The sequence below is a fragment of the Ceratotherium simum genome, chromosome 17 (genome assembly GCF_057802395.1).
Source record: "Ceratotherium simum simum isolate JZ-2026a chromosome 17, ASM5780239v1, whole genome shotgun sequence".
Lineage (NCBI taxonomy): Eukaryota > Metazoa > Chordata > Mammalia > Perissodactyla > Rhinocerotidae > Ceratotherium > Ceratotherium simum.
In genome coordinates, this window is record NC_141916.1 from 1,801,878 (window position 1) to 1,826,223 (window position 24,346).

At 36.9% G+C, this 24,346-nt stretch overlaps 1 protein-coding gene across 1 annotated transcript in view; it reads right to left on the reverse strand.

Annotated features, from left to right (window-relative positions):
- The window catches only part of FRS2 (fibroblast growth factor receptor substrate 2), an 83,268-nt gene that overhangs the window by 35,426 nt on the left and 23,496 nt on the right, over positions 1 to 24,346 (reverse strand). The window contains exons 2-4 of the mRNA XM_004429401.3: positions 22,396 to 22,431; positions 22,037 to 22,132; positions 21,097 to 21,139 (exon numbers count right to left, since the gene is read on the reverse strand). The gene's annotated coding sequence lies outside the window, so the exon portion shown is untranslated. The remainder of the gene's footprint in view (positions 1 to 21,096; positions 21,140 to 22,036; positions 22,133 to 22,395; positions 22,432 to 24,346) is intronic.

Consider the following 24,346-nt stretch of genomic DNA (forward strand, 5'->3'; position numbering starts at 1 on the left):
ATCTTCCAGTCATCCTTGACACCTCACTCTCTCACACGCTTACCTTCTCCACCACTCCTCTGGTGCAAGCCACCATTTCTTGCCTGAATTTTTCAACAGCCTTCTAATTGATCTCTGCCCCTGCTCTTGTCCTGCTCCAGCCTTTTCTCAACAGAGCAACCACAGTAATTCTGTTAAAAAGTGTTATGGATCCATTTTTTTAAATAGTAAAAATCATGACTGTCATAAACAAAGTATAATGAACATATGTCAAAGTTATTATTTAACTCATTAATTAATGAGTGAACCATGAAAATGTTACAACTGGTTCAAAGGAAAACTCCAAGAACCACACACATATAGAGAATAGGAATTCTGAAATGAATTTACAAATAGATGTAAAACAGGTCTATTACCAGGGCAATAATCAATTGCATTCCAAGGGACACAATTAACTTGCACTTTTATGGATAAGACTACTACATTTTTAACAGTTTTCTGCAGATTACAGAACTGTAAAATAACTCAAAGAAAATGAGACAGGGATAAACCCAATGGATGACCAAGACAGGACACCTACTCATCATGTTTTGCCCATTTCCAAGTTGTTCACAATTTTTCCTGGCATAAATCTTGCATGGCTCTCTCTATTCCCCTGAAACTAAGAATTAAAGACTCTTTAATGGCCTGGACTACAAGGTCCTAAATATTTTGATATTTTGGTATCATTTCCTGCCCTCCAGCTACACTACTGATCTCATATACTTTACAACTCTCCCCTCCACCCTCTGCTTCTGCCATGCTGGCCTCCTGGCGCGTTCTGAATACACTTAGCATCTTCCTACCTCAGGGCTTTGGCAACTGTTGTTCTCTCTACCTCTTCCGCCAGATACCCACCTAGCTTGCTCCCTCACTTGCTTCAGATCTTTGCTCACAAATCAATTTGTGAGAGGACTTCCCTGAGCACCCTATAAAAAACAGGTAACCCCTCAGTCCACAATGGTACTCCCTTTTCCTCTCACACTACTCTCTTGTTCTCCAAATGACTTACTGCCAACTGGCATACTATATATTGACGTCTTTCTTTTCTGATCCCCTGTCTTTCTACGCCACAGCCACCACAAAAAGTAAACTCCACAGGGGCAAAGATGCTGTTTTCTTCACTGCTATATCTCCAGTGCCCAGAGAGGGCAGACACATATTAAATGCTCAGTAAGTTTAGTGAAGGAAGAAATACTCTAGTACTGGATAATGTTTCAAGATAGCAACATACTTATTGATAAATTTTGCCCCTGAATTTTTGCAACATGAGAACATATCAATAAAACTACAACGAAATAATCTCACACTTTTACTAACTAACATGTTAATAGTTATTCATTAAGATCACTTGTTAAAATGGAGCTCAAAATTATAACTTAGATTTGCCTTAACACTGACAGCTGTTTCATGAAAAATGCTTTGAGATTTAGCACACAGGACCACAAAATTTCTCTTAGAAGCAATGCTTTCAGGTGGCTGTCAACGTGAGCAAGTACACTCACAAGACTCCGGCGGCACCAGATGTCCTCCTTTCCACACTACAGAGTCAACGGCTGTCACTGGATTACAGTTATCATAGCAGACGTGATGCTTGAAGAGTCTACCTGGGCAAGGCAACTGCCTAAGCCATTATCCAAGCCGCATCACTTCCTCCAAGCTAAGTCACTCCTTGAAATCCTGCAGTCTTGGGATGGGCCTAGATGGAGATGAATAGACTCTAGGATTGAAATTACTGTTTACGTTAGATTTCTGATCCTAACTCTCTCCCCAAGCTCTTTTAACTTTTAACCTTAAAAGATGCCTAATATTAACCTGTATTTTCTTTGAGTATCACTCGAACTACCTGCCATAAGTAATTCCAACACCAACATCTTTGGTCTAATTATTTGATATTTCTTTGGTCTAATTATTTGGTAATTATTTCAGCTAAAAGAGGAACATGGCTATGTAAGTGGAAAGCACAAGTTTAGAACATCACAGGCTATTGAAATAACGGTTTACCTATTAACAATATTAGTTTCTTCAAATATTTTCTCTCTTTACACTAACTCCCTCAAAAATCTGTTTAAAAATTCACAGAGTAAAAGAGTTCATCTTTTCTTCTTTTATCTAAAAATAAACCAAAGTAAGGCTTTAAATTCCTCTTGTTAATAAGGCTGGAATTGTTTAAGATTGCTAGCATGCACATTTTCACTTTTTTTTTTTTTTCCTGTGAGGAGATCAGCCCTGTGCTAACATCTGCCAATCCTCCTCTTTTTTTGCGGAGGAAGACAGGCCCTGGGCTAACATCTGTGCTCGTCTTCCTCCACTTTATACAGGACGTCGCCACAGCATGGCTTGCCAAGCAGTGCATCGGTGCGCGCCTGGGATCTGAACCGGCGAACCCCGGGCCGCTGCAGCAGACCACGCGCACCTAACCACTTGCGCTACCATGCTGGCCCACACACATTTTCACTTTTTAATTAAAATGCTACAAATTAGTATGTTTATTTTGTCAAAACTAAGTATGTCTGCTAGTAAGAGAAAATATCCAGAATATACTCTGCCCCACCCGCCACGAAGACAATATCTGGGCTGGAAGCAATAAATGCTGCTTTCCTAATACATGGCCCTGGTGATACTTGCTTTAGAAATAAAAAGATAACTAAATCATCATTCAAGTGCCTAAGTCAAAATAATTCTGACAAATAGAGAAGTAAATTACTTATTTGAAACCAATATCTCTCTTTAAATTATTAAAAATGTGTGAGGATTATATCAAAGAACATGTAAGGACTTTTAGGTAACAAATAATACATTCAAAAGTACAGTCAATATTTTTTACAAGAATTTTGGTTGATCTGAAAATAAAAAATTTAAAATGATAGGAGAAGACTTAAGATTATAATAAACAAAACTTCCTACCATTTGTGAGTGGGCCTTCAGCTGGCAGCAAATGCAGCATAATAAATGGTGGGCCTGTTTGCGAGAACCAGTTATGCAATACCCTCAAGCAAATTCCTCTTTTACTAGATTTTTAAAAACCTGGGTTGCTCCAGGATTAATGTGTATTTAAGAGTGGAATATAAGCAAAAATCTGGTAAAGTTGCGAAGTACATAAGTTGAGTCCCTCAACTATTTTTTTAAAATAAATCTTGTTGTTTAGAATGATTCTAGATTTAGTGAAAAACTGAGAAGATAGTACAGAGTTCCCAAATACTCCACATCCAGTGTTATCTATTAGTAACATCTTACATTAGTATGGTACATTTGCTACAATTAATAAACTAATAGAGATACATTATTAACTAAAGTCCATACTTTATTCAAATTTCCTTAGTTTTTACATAACGTCCTTTCACTGTTCCAGGATCCTATCCAGGATACTATATTACATTTAATCAGCACATCTCCTTAGGCTCCTCTTGGCTATCCAGTTTCTCAGATTTTCCTTATTTTTGACAACCCTGACAGTTTTGGGGACTACTGCACAAGTATTTTGTAGAACGCCCCGGTGTCTGCATTCGTCTGATATTTTTCTCGTGATAGGACTGGGGTTACAGGTTTTTGGGAGGAAGATCACAGAGATAAAGTGCCATTTTCATGCCATCATATCCCTTGAAGATACTATCAACACGACTTAATCACAGTTGAAGCTCATGCTGATCACCGGGCTGAGGCAGTGTTTGTCAGTTTCCTCACCTCCCAACCTCCTCTCACCAGTGTACTCTCTGAAAGGAAGTCATCACGCACAGCCCACACTTAAGGAGTGGGGAGTTACGCTCTACCTTATTGAAGACAGAGTACTGACATAAATTACTTGGAGTTCTTCTGCACAAGAGATTTGTCTCTTCTCCATTTATTTATTTATTCAATCATTTATTTATACCAGTATGGAACCATGGATATTTATTTTATACTTTGGGTTATAATCCATTACTACTTTACACTTACTTTCTTGCTCAAATTGTTCCAACTTCAGCCATTGGGAGCTCCTTCAGTTGGCTCCTATGTCCCTTCAACATATTCCCATCATTGTGGGTTTGTCTGTTTAAGTACTTTCCTAACTTTTGGCACTACAAGATGCTCCAGACTGATCTTATATATTTCTTGCCCCAATCCTAGAATCATCAATTTCTCCAAGGAGCCCTGGTTCTTTTTATTGGAGGATTGTATCAGAAACCAAGATCTGGGCATCAGGTGTGCTCTTGCTCCTGGGGTGTCATTGCTTCTGGGAGGGCCTCAGTTTTTAACCGAATTTTGTGATATCTTGCAGGGAATTTGCATAACAAAATATAGAAATAAACTCATGTAGAAACTAGACTAGGCCTTGAAGTTTTACAACTAATTAATGCAATTGTAGATGTATTTATCATTGCTTTTTACAAGTGTGTTTTGAAAATAGTTAATCTAAAAACTACGAGGGAGACTGAATTTTTTAAAATATGAAATTGGGACACGCTCCCTCTCCTTTTTAAAATTATTTTAAAAATAATTTTACACTTTAAAAATTATTTTAGGGCCAGCCCCGTGGCTTATCGGTTAAGTGCGCGTGCTCCGCTGCTGGCGGCCCGGGTTTGGATCCTAGGCGTGCACCGACGCACTGCTTCTCCGGCCATGCTGAGGCCGTGTCCCACATACAGCAACTGGAAGGATGTGCAGCTATGACAGACAACTATCTACTGGGGCTTTGGGGGAAAATAAATAAAATCTTAAAAAATTATTTTAGTATTTTTCAAAGAGCTTTTATTTAACTGGATTATATCTATTAATATTTAGCAAATTAGAAGTTAAATCTGAGAAAATATTTAACATATTTATTAATTTATTTAAAAGAATAATAAGCCTATTACACATTAACATAAGTAATATTTTTAAGAAAAATTAACTGTTAAAAAACCTATTTTCCAAAAAACTTAGTGAGAAAAGTGACATTATTTTATATTTTTGCAAATATCTTGAATGTCTGGCTTTATAGAAGACGGCTGAATTCTTATCACTGATTCTGTGCTATGTTGTTTTGGTTAAATTATATAAGCATATGAAGAAAATCCAGCCTCACACAGACACATAGTTGGAAAAGAGAATATTTTAATAATCATTTCAAATAACTGTTGATATTCTTGAAACTGTACCTAAACTCAACAAAAGGCAGTTTCTTGAAGGTTAGTTACAATGTGGATTCTAAAAACCCTATCAGTTTAACTTTTCACACTCTATTACATTAAAATCCATTGGTTTATCTTGTACTTTGAATGGATCTTTCACCCACATATGATTTTGTATCATCATACACTGGTCACCTGGAAAATACTGGTTCACTGAGTTATGCAGATGTTCCAAATTGACACAATTCAGAATATTAAGGAAAAAAAAATCACATTTTTTGGGGGGGAGGAAGAGTGGCCCTAAGCTAACATCTGTTGCCAATCTTTCTCTTTTTGCTTGAGGAAGACTGGCCCTGAGCTAACATCTGTGCTAATCTTCCTCTATTTTGTATGTAGGACGCCTCCACAGCATAGCTTGATGAGCCGTGTGTAGGTCTGCACCTGGGATCCAAACCCGTGAACCCAGGCCACTGAAGCAGAGCATGCGAACTTAACCACTACACCACTGGGCTGGCCCTCCAAAAAATCATTCTTTAGTATCATTACCCATCTCACCAGAAGATCTGGGAATCTGTCAACCTCATGGTATTAGATACAAGTTTTCTAAAATTCTAAATTTCACTTGAAAGTTTAATTTTTTTCATCATTGGCTACTAATAAAGTTGTTTTTCTTGAAGTTTTAGGCTCATTTAGTTCATTTTCTTTTTGTTTCGCTGAGTAAGATTCGCCTCAAGCTAACATCTATTGCCAATCCTCCTGTTTTTTTTTTTTTTTGCTTGAGGAAGATTAGCCCTCAGCTAACATCTGTGCCAGGCTTCCCCTATTTTGTAGGTGGGACACCACCACAGTATGGCTGGTGAGTGGAGCAGGTACGTGCCTGGGATCTGAACCCGCAAACCCGGGCCGCCAAAGTGGACCATGTGGAACTTTAACCACTCGGCCTCAGGGCCAGGCCCTCATTTAGTTCATTTTTGAGAAAAACAAATGTCAAATATATAAGTTCAAACAGCCAAAATTTGCCTATCCTGTTCTTTCAAGAAAAAAAGGAGTGTTACAGAAAAAAGCAGCTGGTTCAGCTCACAACTCAACTGAATAGGTACTTTTTCTGACGATGACTTCCACACTTCAGTATGCGGCAAAAGTGCTTTATGAATCCTTCCCATTCCTCACACAGATAGTAAAAAGACCTGTAATCAAAGTCAAGATCTAATGAAATTAATATTTTTACCACTTTATCAAGGACATTCTTAAATGAAACAGGATTTTTTTTTTTAAAACCTAGGAAGGCATGGCAATGAAGAATATAATAGTTCAGTTTGGTACCACTGCCCTAATTTGTGCTAAGGTGTCAGGAGTTTTACCTACCATTGCTTTTGCAGCATCACTGCAAATGTCAACAAAGTGAAAAAAGACAAAAAAAAATCTGTATTATGAAAATAGATTTGACCTCCCAGACCACCTGGTCTCAGGGATCCACACAGGTCCACAGAACATACTTTGAAAACTGCTCAAAATTAGATATTCCAAAGATAAGATAATATTACAACAATACCATAGCAAAAGATTAGAGACTTTAGATGAAACAAGATAAATTCCTACAAAAAACTAACTTACCAAATGTGATTCAAGAAGAAATAAAAATATAAATAGTCTTATAATCTTAAAAAATTCAATCAGGAATCAAAAACTCCTCCCATAAAGAAATTCTGAGCCCAGATGGCTTCACAGATTAATTCTGTCAAACACACAAGAAAGAAATAGTTTTACACAACGTATTCCAGAGAACAGTTCAAGATACTCTCTCTGACTCATTTTGAGAAGAGTATAACCTTGATAACAAAACCCAAAAAGGATAGCACAGCACAACAAAAGAAAATCATAGGGGGCTGCCCGGTGGCGTGGTGGTTAAGTGTGTGCGCTCCACTTCCGCAGCCCAGGGTTCGCAGGTTCGGATCCCAAGTGCGCATCGACGCACCGCTTGTCAAGCCATGCTGTGACGGCATTCCATATAAAGTAGAGGAAGATGAGCACAGATGTTAGCCCAGGGCCAGTCTTCCTCCGCAAAAAAGAGGAGGATTGGCATGGATGTTAGCTCAGGGCTGATCTTCCTCATGAAAAAAAAAGTAAATTATAGGCTGATGTCCTTCATGAATACTGTGTAAAATTCTTACTGAGTCCAGTAACATAGAAGATGTTTCAAAAGTTAGTCTAACATTATAAAAACCAAAATAATTCTCCATATTAATAAACGAAAGAAGAAAAATACCATATCATTATTAATAGATTCAGAGAAGAGAAATCTTTTCAGAGATTTCTCTCAACAGAAAAGTGAAGCCATAAGTCTGTTTTTGGAGATTCAAGTAGCCTAAAAGACTTAGCTCCCTGGATTCAAAGAAAGAGCAAGCTGCAGTTCCAAGCCAAGACGTAGCTACAACAAAGGTGATACCAGGATCACTTTTTCCAAGAGGAAAAATTAGGGTCAAGACTCCTAACCAGGTCTTCCCTTTCTGTTTCATGTTAAACGCAGTCGTGCCTGGTGCCTACCTACCCATCTGTTCTGGCAGTCTACTAACAAGCTTCTTACAACAACCAGTGGTAAGACAAATCAACTGTAAGACACGATGGCCTCCAGTGTTGCCCCCAGCTCACTACTAACCACCTGCCTTAAAGGGGAGATGAGTGGTACAGCCGCTCTTCCACACTCTTCAGAGTGCTGGGTGTAGTGACCTCTCCCCGCCCTCCTGTTCCCGCCAGGGCTCCCTGCCTAAAGCAAGCACTACGTTTCCACTGGCACAGGTATTAAGCAAGTTCAGTAGAAACTATCTTATCCAATTCAAAACAGACCTGAAGTTAGCTGGTTAAATCAGGAAATTAAATATACATATTATTTTATATTATATAAATATATATATATATATATATATATACCTTAGACATTTTATTTTAGCTTAAACATATAAAAAGGAATGAATTATCCAAACTTAGAGCCAAGGACTTTTTTTTTAACGGGGACCTGCTGGTTGGAATTTTGTGCCATATTTCTTACATAAACCTTACCTAAAATGTATGTCTATTTGAAATGGATCAAGGATTTCCATTTCTGGCAATATGGTAGGTTAGATGCCCAGACTGGCTCTACTGCCTGAATCTAAAATGCTGTATAAATTTTTAAAAAATATTTTTAAACTTCATAATTTGGCACAAATGAACAGAAGCTATGGAAGGTGGCTCTTGACTTTAAGGCTATCTCACAACACTGCTCTGACAACTACAGAGTGCTGACAACAGGCTATGTATTCTGAGACTCCCCAATATGGGGGATGGAATCAAACATTCTTGTATTTGGCTAAAATCTAAAAAGCTACACCTGCAAAGTATAGCTGAGTGGGCAGTAAACACACCCAGCAGAAGATGACAGCAAGCAAACTTGCCTGCTTGACCCTGGTGCTGGCAGAAGGAAGAAAAAAATCTCCTGTGAGAATTTGTAACTACAAGCCAGCTCTTAAATGAGTTTGTGGAGAACGAAAAAGATGAAAAGGGGTGAGAAACATGGAAAATAGATTAAGAAGGCCTAATATATGTCTAATTAGAGTTACAAAGTCTTCGCTTCCAAGACGGGCCGCAGCCACGCACAGCCTGTCCGCCGCACTAACTGCACCTGATGGACGCCCACGGACAAGGCCACTGGGAAGTGCGTCACTGGGACCGCAGTCGAGGTATCCGAGACATTTCTAAACAAGTGTCTTCAATGCCTATGTGGTCCAAAAACTGCATGCGAAACTGCACTGCAGTGTGAGCTGTACCATTTCCAAGGAAATCCAGACCATTCTCCTCAAGTCTACAAGGACCAAACCCCCACCCTGACTTAGATCTGCAGGTGCTCCCATGACCTCCCCCAAAACCCACGGGAGGAGCTGAGTCCTTAAGGATCGAACACAAACCGTCCTCTGGAAAAAAATAAAACGGATATACTTAAAAAAAAGTTATAGAAGGAGAAAATAAAAAATAGGCATTATTCAGAGAAATAATGGTCAAGAATTTAACACAATTATTCAAAGAAATCCTCAGATCCAGGAAGCCCAAAGAATCCCAAGTAGGATTACAAATAATAAAATAAAATGAAGTGAAAAAAAAAAGAACACCTCAACACATTATATAAAACTGTAGAACACCAAAGGGAGGGGGGGGAAATGGCTTGAAAAGAGTGAAATAAAAGATAGTTTATTTGTAAAGGAAGGGTAATTATACTTCTCAACAGCAACACCAGCAGCCAAAACTGGAATAATGGCTTCAATGTGATGAGAAAACTTAGAATTCTATATACATAGAAATTATCTTTCAAGAATGGGGATGAAATAAAGATATCTTCAGATAAACAAACAAAAAAAATGTCTTTTTCACCAAAAGACTTTCACTAAAGAAAATTCTAAAGGATGTACTTCAGGTAGAAAAAAATTATATCATATGGAAGGTTTCAAATGTAAAAAGGGATAATGAGCCAAGAAAACAGTAAATAAATTTAAACAAAAACTGACTACCTAAAGCAATAATTTGTCTAAAAATCTTTATGTATGCAGAAAAGAAATATGCCAAAACTAAAATAACAGATAATGGTGTTATAGGTTGGGAGAAAGACAATCAGAGCATTTTAAGTTATTACATTACTCAAGAACAGGTTAAAGATACTGATTGATTAAGACTTTTTCTTAAAAAAAGGACATATGTTAAAATAGCTAGAGTAACCACTAAAAGAATAAAGAATATATTAACTTATAAACAAGTGTGCATGTGTGGAAGATGTTGGGGGCATGGAATGAGAAAAAAACAGGCTTACATGAAGGCTTCACACATATAACTCAACACAAAAGACTGGGGGTGGGGGGGACAAACAGACCACAGATGAAGACAGAAATAAATCTAAATCTACCAGTAATCACAATTGACTAAAATTTTCCAGTTAAAAAATAAAGATAGCCATTCAGAAAAAAGCACAACTCAACCATACCCTGTTTACAAGACACAAACCAAAATACAGGACCAATGAAAAGCTAAAGGATGGAAAATACTATTAACTGAAAGAAGGCTAGAATAGCTATATTAATCCAAGAAAACAGCCAACAACAACAAAACTATAAAGCTAATAAAAATGTTTTTAGTTAGACAGCCTTTTCATAATGATAAAAAGTTCAATTCAACAGAAAGATAAAACAATTCTAAATTTATAAGTACTTAATAACTTAGACTCAAAATAAATAAAAATTAACACAGCTACAAGGAGAAACTGGCAAACTACTGTCAGGTGGGAGACATTAACATGTCTTTCTCAGCAGAGAAACTGATAGGGAAGTTCCAAAATAAAACCAAACCCAAATCCAAAACAAAACCTAGACCAACATGGAAGATCTGAATAGAACACATTTGAATGGGCATATATGTAGCACTGTACTAAAAAACTGGAGAATTCACATTACTTACAAATGCACATGGAACATTTATGAAGACTAGTTATATGCTAGGTCTTAAAGTTAGTCTCTCAAATTACAATATTATGGTCTCTGATCATAATAAAATCAACTTGGAACTGTATAATAAAAAATTATATTAAAAAGTTAAACATTTTGAAATTAAGTATACACTTCTAAACAATTCCGGGGGCAAATAAGAATTTTTTTTTTAAATGAACAAAACCAAGAATATTATATATCAACACTCGTGCGGAGGCAGGAAGATGGCACTGAGAGTCAAATTTAAAGACTGAGAATCGAATTTAAAAGCTTTTTTTTAGAAGGACAGCAAAAAAAACCCAAACCCCTAAAAATTCTGAGAAAGTAGAAAGAAATAATACATAGCAGGACTTAAAAGGACAGAAAACATTTACGACAGAGATGAGCAACAGAGTCAAAAGTTCATCCTCACACACACACAAAAAAAAGAAAGTTCATCCTTTGAAAAAGAACTAAAATGATACACCTCTGGAAAAACTAATTGAGAAAAAGAAAAAACAGACAAACTAATAGAAATGAAAAGGGAACATCATTACAGACACTGTAGAGATTCAACTGATAAGACGATATTATGGAAAATTTCATGACAATAAATTTGAAAATTTAGACAGATTTTGAAACAATTTTTAGAAAATGCAACCTATCAAAAACGATTCAAAAGGAAATAAGACTCACACTTTCTGATTTCAAAACTTACTACAGAGCTGCCGTCATGAAGCGTGAGATAACAAGTATGGTACTGGCATTACGAGAGACAAAGAGATCAAATGGAATAGAACTGAAAATCCATGAAAAAATGCATATACTTATAATCAACTGATTCTCAACAAGGGTGCCTGAACAACTCAATGTGGAAAGAACAGTCTCCTCAACAAATGGTGCTGCCACAACTGGATTTCCAACTGCAAAATAATGAAGTGGGACCTCTACCTCACAATATATACAAAAATTAATTCAAAATGGATCAAAGACCTAAATGTAAGAGCTAAAACCATAAAACTCTTAGAAGAAAACATAAATCTTCATGACTTTGAATTGTGCAAAAGTTTCTTTGATATAATACCAAAATCACAAGCAACAAAAGAAAATAGATAAACTGGACTTCACCAAAATAAAAAGCTTTTGTGCTTCAAAGAACACTATCAAAAAAGTGAAAAGACAATCCAAAGAATGGGAGAAAATATTTGGAACCATATATCTGAAAAGTCTAGTATCCAGAATATATAAAGAAATCTTACAACTCAATAAGAAAAAGACAACCCAATTTTAAAATGGACAGAAGATTTGGATAGATATTTCTCCAAAGAAGACATACAAATGCCCAACAAACAACTGAAAAGATGCTTAACATCACTAGTCATTAGGGAAATGCAAATCAAAACCACAATGAGGGCCGGCCCTGTGGCTTGGTGGTTAAGTGCGCGCGCTGCGATGCTGGTGGCCCGGGTTCGGATCCCGGGTGCGCATTGAGGCACCACTTCTCCGTTCATCCTGAGGCCGAGTCCCACATACAGCAACTAGAAGGATGTGCAGCTACGACACACAACTATCCACTGGGGCTTTGGGGGGAAAAATAAAATAAATAAAATCTTTAAAAAAAAAAAAAAAAACCACAATGAGATTCCACCTCACACCCACTAGGATGGCTATCATCAAAAAGACAACAGCCAAGTGTTAGAAAGGACGTGGAGAAACTGGAACCCTCACACACTGCTCGTGGGACTGTAAAATGGTGTAGCTGCTTTGGAAAACAGTTTGGCAGATCCTAAAAATGTTAAACATAGCGTTACCATATGACCCAGCAATTCCACTCTGAGGTATATACCCAAGAGAACTGAAGACGTAATTGCACACAGAAACTTGTACACGGAGGTTCACAGCAGCATTCTTCATGCTAGCCAAAAAATGAAAACAATCCAAATGTGCATCAACTAACACAGAGACAAAACGTGGTATAGCCACACAAAGGAACAACATTCCACCATAAAAAGGAATGAAGCACTGACACTAGCTACAACACGAATGAACTCTGAAAACATTACACTAAGTGAAAGATGCCAGATAAAAAAAGGCCACATATTATATGATTCTATTTACAGGAAATGCCCAGATTTGCCAAATCTATAGAGACAGAGAGTAGACTGATTACTGGTTGCCAGGGGATGGGGGAAGGAAGAATGGGAAGTGACTGTTAATGGGTATGGGGTTTCCTTTTGGGATGATGAAAATGTTCCAGAATTAGATAGTTATACAACTTTGTGAACATTCTAGGAAAAACAAAAACAAAAAACACCAAATTTTACACTTTAAAGGGGTGAATTTTATGGTATGTGAATTATATACCAATTTTTAAAAGACAAATCAATTGATCACTTAAAAGAAATAAATAATCTGAATAGATGAATAATCTAAAGAAGAAAGTGAACAGCATCAGTTTAAAATCTTTCCACTAAAAAAGCATCAAGCCCATATTTTCTTACCGGTAAGTCCTACCAGTCAAGCAACAACAAATAATTACAACCTTAAACAAATTCTTCTAGAAAATAGTAAAGAAGGGAAACACTTTCTAATTCATATCAAAATCCAACCAGGACAGAGGGTGCCAAGACCATTCAATGGGGGAAAAGAGTCTTTCCAACAAATGATGCTGGGAAAACTGGACACTCACATGCAAAAGCATGAACTTGGACCCTCATCTTACACCATATACAAGAATTAACTCAAAATGGATTAAAGATCTAAAACCATAAAGCTCTTCGAAGAAAACATAGGGGAAAAGCTTCATGACATTGGATTTGGCAATGATTTCTTGGATATAACACCAAAACCACAGGCAACAAAAGTAAAAACAGATAAACTGGACTACATAAAATTAAAAACGTCTGTGCATCAAAGGAAACAATTAGAGTGACAAGTCAACCTATGGAGTGGGAGAAAACATTTGCAAATTATGTATTTGATAAGGGGTTATATCCAGAATATATAAAGCACTCCTACAACTCAGCAACAAAAAAAACTAAATAACCTGATTAAAAAACGGGCAAAGGACTTGAACAGATATTTCTCCAAAGAAAATATACAAATGGCCAACAGGCACAGCATTAGTCATTAGAAAAATGTAAATCAAAACTACAATGAGATGTTATCTCACACCCATTAGGATGACTACTATCAAAAAAACACAAAATAAGTGTTGGCAACGATGTGGAGAAATTGGAACCCCTGTGCATTGCTGGTGGCAACATACACTGTGCAGCTGCTGTGGAAAACAGGATGGTGGTTCCTCAAAAAATGAAAAACGGAATTACCATATAACCAGCAATACCACTTCTGGGTATATATCCAAAAAAATTGAAAGCAGCAAAGAGTATCAAAAGAAAGTAGCAAAGAGATATTTGTACATCCACATTCGCAGCAGCATTAGGCACAATAGCCAAAAGGTGGAAGCAACATAACTATCTACTGACAGAAGAATGAATAACAAAATGTTTATACATATAATGGTATATTATTCAGCCTTAAATAGGAAATTTTGACACATGCTACAACATGGATGAACTCTGAAAACATTATGCTAAGTGAAATAAGCCAGGCACAAAAAGATAAATACTGTATGATTTCACTTATATGAGGTACCCCGAGTCGTCAAACTCATAAAAACAGAAAGTAGAATGGGCAGTGCCTGCCAGGTGCTATGGGGAGGGGGCAAATGAGGGAGAGTTGTGTAATGACTATAGAGTTTCAGTTTTGCAAGAAAAAGTTCTAGAGATTGGTTACACAACAATGTGAATATATTTAACACTGCTGAACTTGTACACTCAAAAATGGTTAAAAAGGTAAATTTTATGTTAGGTATATTTTACCACAAATTTAAAAATTCTTTTAATCATTAAAAAAGAGATTAAAAAAAAATCCAACTATGACAAAATGAGAAAAGAAAATTATAGGCCAATTTGACTCTTGGACTCTGATATAAAAATCCAAACAAAAAGTAAGCAAACTAAATCCAATAATTTATTGGGGGGGCGGTAATCCATCATGATTAAATTGGGTTTATGCCAGGAATGCTTAGTTAGCCTAACTGGAAAATCAGTGTAACTGACCACATTAACAAATGAAAGAGAAAAAATTCTGATCTTCTCTAGAGTTACAGAAAAGCCTTTCAATACAGCTCAACATCTATTCATGACTTAAAACAAATAAAACACAACTCGTAGCAAGCTAGGAATAGAAAGAAACTTCCTTAACTTGATAAAGGCCATTTAAAAAAAAAAACTACAGGGACCGGCCCAGTGGCATAGTGGTTAAGTTCATGCGCTCCACTTTGGCGTCCCGGGGTTGGCAGGTTCTGATCCCGGGTGTGGACCTATGCACCACGCATCAAGCCATTCTGTGGCAGCATCCCACATACCAAATAGAGGAGGATGGGCACAGATGTTAGCTCCAGATTAATCTTCCTCAGCAAAAAGAGGAAGATTGGCAATGGATGTTAGCTTAGGGCGAATCTTCCTCACAAAAAAAAAAAAAAGAAAAGAAAGAAAGAAAAAAAGAACTACAAATATCATTTTAAATGGTGATATTTGAACGCATTTCCTTGGAGATCAGGAACAAGACAAGAAACAAAACTGTGAGTATCTGCACCTCTCTAAGAGAGGACAGTAATGGTTCAGAGTAGACAGACAGACCAATGATACAGAAACAGAACTACCCATATATGAAAACTTGATTTATGGCACAGGAAATTTTGCATATCGGGGACGAAATGAAGGACTATTTAGTGCTAGGATAACCAATTATCCATATGGAAAGAATAAATTCATATCCGTACCTCACACAATAATCAATGACTAGGAGATTTAAGAATTATATATGAAAGGCAAAACCATACAGCTTTTAGTTGATAAAGTAGGAAAGAATATCTTTATGACCTCTGGGTAGGAAAAGCTTAAAATAAACTATAAAGGAAAAAACCCCATATATTTAACTATATTAAAATGAAGGACTGTTGTGAGGGACATATGTAAACTGATTATACACTGTTGTGTTGGGGGTGTAGGGACAGGTTATACAGAATGCCATTAAAAGTTATCAGGGCATACATGAGCAATGCCAAATAACCAACTAAATTCAAAGATCAAATTATTTTAATCTTGTAATTTCCCTCCATATTTTATAAATTAATCAATTAAAGAACAATCATGTCAAAGCAAGTAAACTATCTGATTAAGAAAAAAATATGATCTAATGTAATACAGCGCTGCCAATGTTCCAACCACTTTACATCTCAAATATATTACACAACTTTGCCCTCATTTAAGATCAACACATTATTGTAGAGAGAAACAAGGATTAAAAAAAACAACAAAAAAAACTCATGGTTCAGTAAGTGTCTATATCAATGTCTGTGTCTACATTTCATTTCAAATATTAGCAATGATGCCCAGGGTAAGATCTAAATAGTGTTTCAGGTACGTGGGGTGTTACTCTGACCTTTCCCACTGCTCCTTGAATCATACTTTTTACCAAATGCCAGAACCTATATTTGGACGTTTCAGGGAAGAAACACTTAATGTATTAAGATAAGATTTCCCTTGGAAAGAGTAAGAACTTTCTTTTAAAAAAAGAAGAAATGGAGCAAAGAGACAACATATTCTTAGGACTTTCAAATAATTCTGAAATTAAAAGTGCCAAAGAAATAAGCATAATTACAAGGAACACATCATTCACTCGGGGAGCTATTAACACTGTATATATGATTGAAAGGGATGATTTGGAAAGAACATTTACCCCAAGATCATTTTTTTCACAATATGAAAGTATGTGTCCATAAAGCAAAATAAATCCATTCCCATTTCATCAAAATACTCTCCTCTTCACCCAAAACACACACACACATACAAGGTCAACGTTTTCAATCTAAACTGTAAGCCTCCGGCTCACATGAAAACAGCACGATTCTAACACACACAAGCTCCAGCACTCAGACTGGGCGTTTCGACGTGCTGCCCACACAGCACTTTGTGAGCACATGATTAGGAGGAACGATGCACAATCACACCACATTCCTTCCCTCAGCTCACACATCCAGAACTTGCCCTCTCAGCTGCATTCTTCTCCAAACAGCCATGGTCACCCTAGCAACCCTATGCTCCCAATATGGACAGCTGGTCCATTTAAAGTCAGCCCTTCTTGGCAGGGAAAACGCTTGTTCTTCAAATTGGGGGAGAGAGGAGAGGTTTTCCTTTCAATACACATTACAGGGGTTGATTTAACTTGATCAGCACTTTTGTTCTGCGGCAGTAATTTGTGTCAAGTTTCAACCGATTCTGAGTTTTGTTTTTTGGGGTTTTTTTTTTTTCCAACCTAAAAGCAAGTGGCTAAAATAAAATCAAGGCAGCTCATGGAATTCTAAGGAAGAGTAGAACATGAAACAAAAAAGGTTATCTGATATAATTGTATTCTTTTATAAAAACAAAGCTACCCAAATTTTTTAAAGTTCAAATTTACTTAAATTGAACTGTAACATCTGAAATCTTAATATACAATAAGAGTCAGAAGACCTGTCTTTTTAATATCATAGCCTATTTCTGAACAAAAAAAACATTGCTAAACTTCAAAGTTCTGTAACTCCAATGTATTCCTTAGACTCTAAGTCAACCTGTATTCCTTTATCTCACTACCTACATGTGAAATCTTTCCACAGGCTCAAATGTAAACTAATCCAAGGGACCTCCAGATCTAGAATGACCTAGATAGCACTAGATTGCTCAAAACCAATCTTCGTCTATGCCTGTACCACTAACGCTGGGCCTGAACCAAATTAAGTCTCTCAGGATAAAAGATACAGGTTTAGAACATAGTTTGCCTGATTTTCATACTATAAACAAATAATTTGGGGAGAGAGGATTACCATATTCTGAAATCTGTGAGATCAAATTGCTTGCTCCATACGCACAGAGTTTCCAATCTTCCACCGCTCAAAATTAGACAGCTAATCTTTAAGGAAAGTAAACAGGCATGTTCAAAACTAAAAAAGTAAAAATTTATGGTATTAATCCTAAATTGGAAATATTTATGAAATAATTTTGTATAACTGTGGTGAACAAAATCCATACTAATTTATTAAATGCTGTTTTAGTAAACCTTAAAGTGACTACCATTCTACATTCTTCATTGGTTATATTTTTGTTTGTTTATGTGTGTTTTTTAAACTTGTCAGGCTATGAGGTTCTTTCTGGTTAGAAGCATTTCTTTCAAGTTAAAACTATCCTAGTAATTACACCTTCTATAAAGAGCAAAATATCAGTTGACAGAGTGGCAGCATAGATTAGTAAAAAGAACCTAAAGCTACATCCACTAATGGTTTCCTCATCTGTAAAATGAGAATACTATCTGTTCTACTTATGCCATGCATTAACATGACAAAGTGAGAAAAAGGAAATTACTATGCCATACAAAATACTCAAAAATTAAAGAAACTAGAGAAAGGGACTAATGTCTAATTCTCTGAATTATTTTAAAAATAGTGGGGGGAGTATTCAACAATGCATGGGATACCAAATCAGTATCAACCTCACAAGTTCCTGGTCTTCCCACCAAAGATCTTACAAATACTTAAGCACTGACATATCAAGAACTACTACTTTCAAAAAGCCTCAACCTTGGCTTCACTTTTAGCAGACATGAATTCCTTTACCCTTTTCCATTCCACTACTGACTCAGTTCCTAGCCTCTAGAACTCAGCACCCCTAAGATCCTCCTCCCACACAAAGAAACTGCTCCCAACAAGGTACCTTCAGCTTTTTCCACCAGATGGAAGCCCTCCCTGATCTGATCACTGCTGTCATGATCCTCCTCCTAACATCAGGGCCCACCCCACCCTCTCATAGGAGTCTCTCTCTCTCTCTCCTCCTCACTACTATGAAGCATACCACCACCATGGACTTGGAGCTTCTGAAGTTCCCACTCTGACAGTTTCTAGTTAGGGGATCCAAGCGAAGTTGCTTCTGCTGATACTGTGCCACTATAGATGAAACTGTGTTTCTGCATCCCAAAGTTGGAATCCTGTATTTGTACTGGTCTTACTCTGTGTTAGATTCAGTGATGGCAATTCACAGAACATGGTTCTGCTTCAAGGAAGTAACGGAAAAAACAAGATGAATGTTCAAATATAATACAATGTAGAGATTAATAAGTAATAGATAATGGGGAGGTTCTATAATATTACTGGTATTATCTTTCAACTATTAAGCTTTTATGGGCTAACACTGAGACTTAAGCATTTTAATACACTGTTTCTAGAAGAAAAAATACATGTTTTTGTTAGGCCCTGCAATTCTTTCCTTTGACTGTTCTAACAGACAGCCTTCTACACAGATGTTTTCATTTCCTCTAACCTTCCACAGCATCTAACTCACATTCTTTAACTTCAGTTCTCACATAAAGAAATGAACACAAATTGGCCTTTTCTTAATTTTAATGTGCCTTATACATTTAAGGAATTTTACATATAACAGCTTCACTTTAATAAAAAACAACCCGGAATACAATGTACCAGTTGGACAAAACAAATTAGATGAACACCCAGCAACATGTCCAAATCTTAGGAAAGAAAGACGACAAAGGAGCGAGGAGGGGACTACAAGAGTTAGATTAAGACCTAATGTACAACTAAAATACAGGCACATAAAATAATAAAACCTTTTAAACGACACAAACAAAAGGATACATATCAAACACATTACAAGGTCACTGACATGGGGACAAGTTTTAAAAGAAAACAGAAGAGCAGTCCTTTAATGAACCAGTGATAATGGGAATGATACAAACTGAGGAACAGCATTACTAATACTCCTGCACTTGAGGTTAGAAACTGATACTTCAGACAAAGCCATCTTCTTTCTTAATAAACAGAGTTGCCCAAAAGTTAAACAATAATTTTTTTAATTGTGGTAAAATATACATAACAAAATTTACCATTTCAACCATTTCCCCCCCCTCAAAGCCCCAGTAGATAGTTGTATGTCATAGCTGCACATCCTTCTAGTTGCTGTATGTGGGACGCGGCCTCAGCATGGCCGGAGAAGCGGTGCGTCGCCCGGGATCCGAACCCGGGCCGCTGGCAGCGGAGCGCGCACGCTTAACCGCTAAGCCACAGGGCCGGCCCATTTCAACCATTTTTAAGTGTACAGTTAACAATAATTTTTTTAAGTTGTCATTGTCCTTTAACATCTTTGACTGTGTAGCAGGGTGATACTATATAAATGTCAATAATCTTCTTTTGATTATTTTCCACTCTAAAAAAATTATGAAAGTATCTGGTATTTATAAAAATAAATATTTACTGAACACTTACAGGGGAGCCCTAAGGGTACCAGACACTATGATCCATCATCATTGTATCATACATTGTACTAAGGTCGAAGATCTAAACTTCATTTGCCAAAAGAACAGCGACAAAGATGTAACAGATCAAGTTTGCAAGGATGAAATCTTTTGAAGTTTCTGTTTTTGCTTTAAACACTGTGGTCCAGGAAAAGAAGGATCTGGATTTCTCCTCAAGTACTGCCTTTGAGCAGTGCCCTGGAAGATGTCCCAAGACCCCTCCCTTGACCCCCTAGAGGCAGAAGAAAACAACAGGGAAAAAGAGTTTCACAAGAAACTTGGAAATGAAAACCTCTGGTGACTTGCTCTCCTCTCCTCATCGCTGGTGGGCCCTTTATTTAACCCTTTGTTTTCAGTTATCAGGACAAAAACTGACTGATTAACTAAATCTGTGGCAGTTTCAAAACCAAGTGGAAAAGATGTGTTTGAGAGGGCACATTCCTCTCAGGACACAGGAAATTGGAAAAGAAGAATAAATGAGAAAGAGTTATTGATGTGAATAATTCACTTTACGAGCATCTCCAGCTGACAGATTGAATTAATCTGCAGTGATCACCACTACCTACACCACAAAGTCCCTGAGAAAATTCAACCAAGGTAACTTCCTCAGGCTGCCAAGCACCTGACTTGAAGCTGGTGGCAAACAGTGAGCTCACTGATGAAGAGACTTGACTGTCTGCCTATGGGAACGCTTCACCCTCCAGAAGTCTCAAGGGCACAACAATGTAAATCAATGATGATTTAAAATCCATTGTAAAGGTGATCGTTCAGGACTTTTTTTTTAAAAAAGCATCCTAAGGATGCTAGGAACTGGCTCTGCCCGTGAAGGCAGTATCTGAGTGTCAGCAGTGACTACTCTTACCACAGCCTTCACTCCTAACTTCAGATAAGATGAGCCAGGTCTCGCTAGCACATTCTGAGGTGGTACAGCAACATGTAAAGTACTGCCTCTGAGCAGTGTCCTGCTCAAATTGGTGAGAATCTTCTAATAATCAAGAAAAGATATGAAATAAATATGGGGGAAAGGATAAAAAAAATCAAGAGCAATTAAGCCTGTATTCAACTCTATTTGTTTTATTACTGTATGAACAATTTCTTACCTTGTGGAATTCTCTTCTGAGAAAAATAGATACAATTTTGTTCCTAAAAAAATTTCAGGTAGAAAAGTTGAAATGTTAGTCTCTTGAAAATGAAAATTACAAAATGCTAACATAGTATATTCAGAATATTATGACATTTGGTATTACCAAAGCTTAAGAGATAGTAAGTCTCTAATAATAAAAGTACTTAATTTTTATAAAAATATTTACTACAAAAATTATCCTTATTATTACAAAAATATTTGTTCTACTGAATATCAAATCATTTTTGATACGTACATAACGATGAGTGGCACATTTTCACATTCAAAACCATCAGTATTCAATCGGGTTTTACTCTGGCTGAGATTTGACATTCTGAAGGATATTTTTTTTTTTAGGTATGATCCACATGTCATAAAATTCACCCCTTTAACGTGTAAAATTCGGTGGTTTTTACTATATTCACAAAGTTCAGTAACCATCTAATTCCAGAATATATTCATCATCCCAACTGAAACCCCGTACTGAAGGGTACATTTTTATTCCCAGGAAGAAACATCTTAAATTTAATTTTAAAAGATATACCAGCAGCATACTCTTTACAACACCATGATCAAAATTATGTGTTTTTTTTAAATGTGTAGAACAAAGACTAGCAAGGAAAACAAATATCCAAAAATTATAAGAGTAGCTCTATTTGGACAGTGGTATTATAGTGACTCTTTTTCATAGATTTCCTCTAAAGCTAGGATTTTATAATATTGCCTTTATGGTTCTTAAAAAGGTGCAGCACAGACATACATTTTCTAGAGCTATACGCTAGAATTTGTACTACAATCCAAAGTAAAAACAGAAATACAAGTTGACACTTTATAAAATGTCCACTATATTTTTTATTAAATGTTTTTCAAAGTAGATAAAATAAGTATAAAGTTAAAGAGAATTTGGCCACACTTACTAATCTGGTGGAAAAGCCACAGCTGCATCTTACTTTAGGACAAATTGACTGTTTCATCACTTTTGCATCTGGGGATCTACTTCTTAATGGTCATTTCTGAAATAAAGACGCAGTAATTAAGAATATATTATAACAAAAACATAAAACCTTTAAGGACAATTATCTAAATTTTAGTGACGTGAGGGAACTATCAAAACAGTTCTTGAGCAATCTTCTAATAAAGTCATTCACAGGCTGAGGGTGAGGTGAGGAGGACAGAACACAGGCTGCATCCCACAGGCTCGGAACTACACAGTGATGTGACTCGGACTGAGTGTAAAAACCTACAACCTCTTGGGTCCTCAATCCTTTTCACTTACCGGGGTCTTGCAATTCCTATGAATGCCATTTATAGACTGGAAAAAGAAAATAAAAGACGTAAAAGAGGAGCCCTAGAACTGCACATTTGAAAACAATAAATTCATTGCTTATGACGCTAGTCTACTTACCCCCCTCACACTTACAGAAAGTAAGCTCCAGAGGAGATGTTTGTTGGTTTCATTTACTGATCTTTCGAGCACCTAAGACAATGACTGTCATGCAGCAAGTGCTCAGTAAATATTTATTGAAAGAATGAATAAACTGAGGAACGATTTAACTTTAACTGATGAAATATTTAACCTATTTCAAAATGGCAAAGTCTCAAAATGCCATTTCTTCCACACATACACCATACACCATTGATGTTGATGCCAACTACATCATCGTTGTTGTTTTGTTCCTCAGTAAACAAAGCCCATAACTAAAAGACAATCAAGACATGGTCCCAACCTTGAAGAAACAGAACAAAGGCATATACCAGTTTGTAACTTTGTTAGTGCAACCTTTGGGAAAGACTCCTAGAAGGGGAATTGCTGGATCTGCAATTTTGCTAAATATTGCCAAACGGTGTGGGTGGGGGTCTTTTTCTTTTTCAAAACACGTATGTTCTTTGAGGTGCCTGTTGTGGAGACAGCTAGGAATATGACAGAAAACGTTTCATAAGGAGTGAAAAGCTGACAGGTCTCAAGAATAACCCTGAAGGAGCCCAGTATTTCCCTACTTCTATCCTGCAGCTGAATTAGTGTTCCACAAAATGCTACTCTTTTTGTAAAAAACTGGAGGAATACAAATATTAATAGAGACTTGCTTTTTTTTCTTTCAAAAAGAAGCAATGGAAGGATAAACCAAAACCATTTCTAAACGGTTATCTATACAGAAAAGAGAAAGCACAGTAGAAGGGAGAGGGATGGAAGTTAGACTTCTCAGAATATACCTTGTTTTATAGTTTTTCCTTTGGAGACATGTTTTCGGATCTAATGAACATCAAATGATAACGACATTTTGAACAGCAAAATGATAACGACTACCATTGATTGAAACATTAAATATATTAAAAAAATTTATGGTCATCTTTGGAAGTTGCTAGGGCACTAATTTATTATTCTGAAAGTTGATAAAAGGAATCAAACATTTATCCTGCCTTTCTTATATGGAAGGTACCCTCAGAGTACCCAAGAAGTCAATTAGTGAAAACTCTTTTTTATAGGATTCCAAATAATAAATGCAGAAGGAATGATATGATTAGAAAATCACCATTTTGTACCCCTAATGAAATAACAGATCCAAAAAGTAATCAATGGTTGCTAAAACCATTACGTAAAAGGTTGATGGGAAACTTTCTAATGGATAAATTAGGGTCATACAACTTGAACCCAGGGCCGACCCCGTGGCGCAGCAGTTAAGTGCGCGCGCTCTGCTGCTGGCGGCCCAGGTTCGGATCCCTGGCACGCACCAATGCACCACTTGTCAGGCCATGCTGTGGCGGCGTCCCATATAAAGTGGAGGAAGATGGGCACAGATGTTAGCCCAGGGCCAGTCTTCCTCGGCAAAAAAAGAGGAGGATTGGCATGAATGTTAGCTCAGGGCTGATCTTCCTCACACACACACAAAAAAAACAAACTTGAACCCAGTAATTAATCTTAACATCATTAGAAATGGGTCAATGAGACATTATGTGCAGAAGTCTTCATCACTATCCACTAAGTGTTCATCCTGAGAGCTCCAGTTTCAAAAGATATCCATAATATTACCACTTTTACCACTTTCACTCCGACCACCACGGCCCCAGCCACTCATTTCTCATCTATTTGATCTCCAGCCTCTCCCCTTGCCCACCTCAACAAGTCAGTTACTCCTTTTCAAGACAGTCAGATCACGTCCTTCTTCCGTTCAAACCCTCTAATTGAGTCCATCTCACTAGGCTAAAAGCCAAAGTCCTTACAAAGGCCA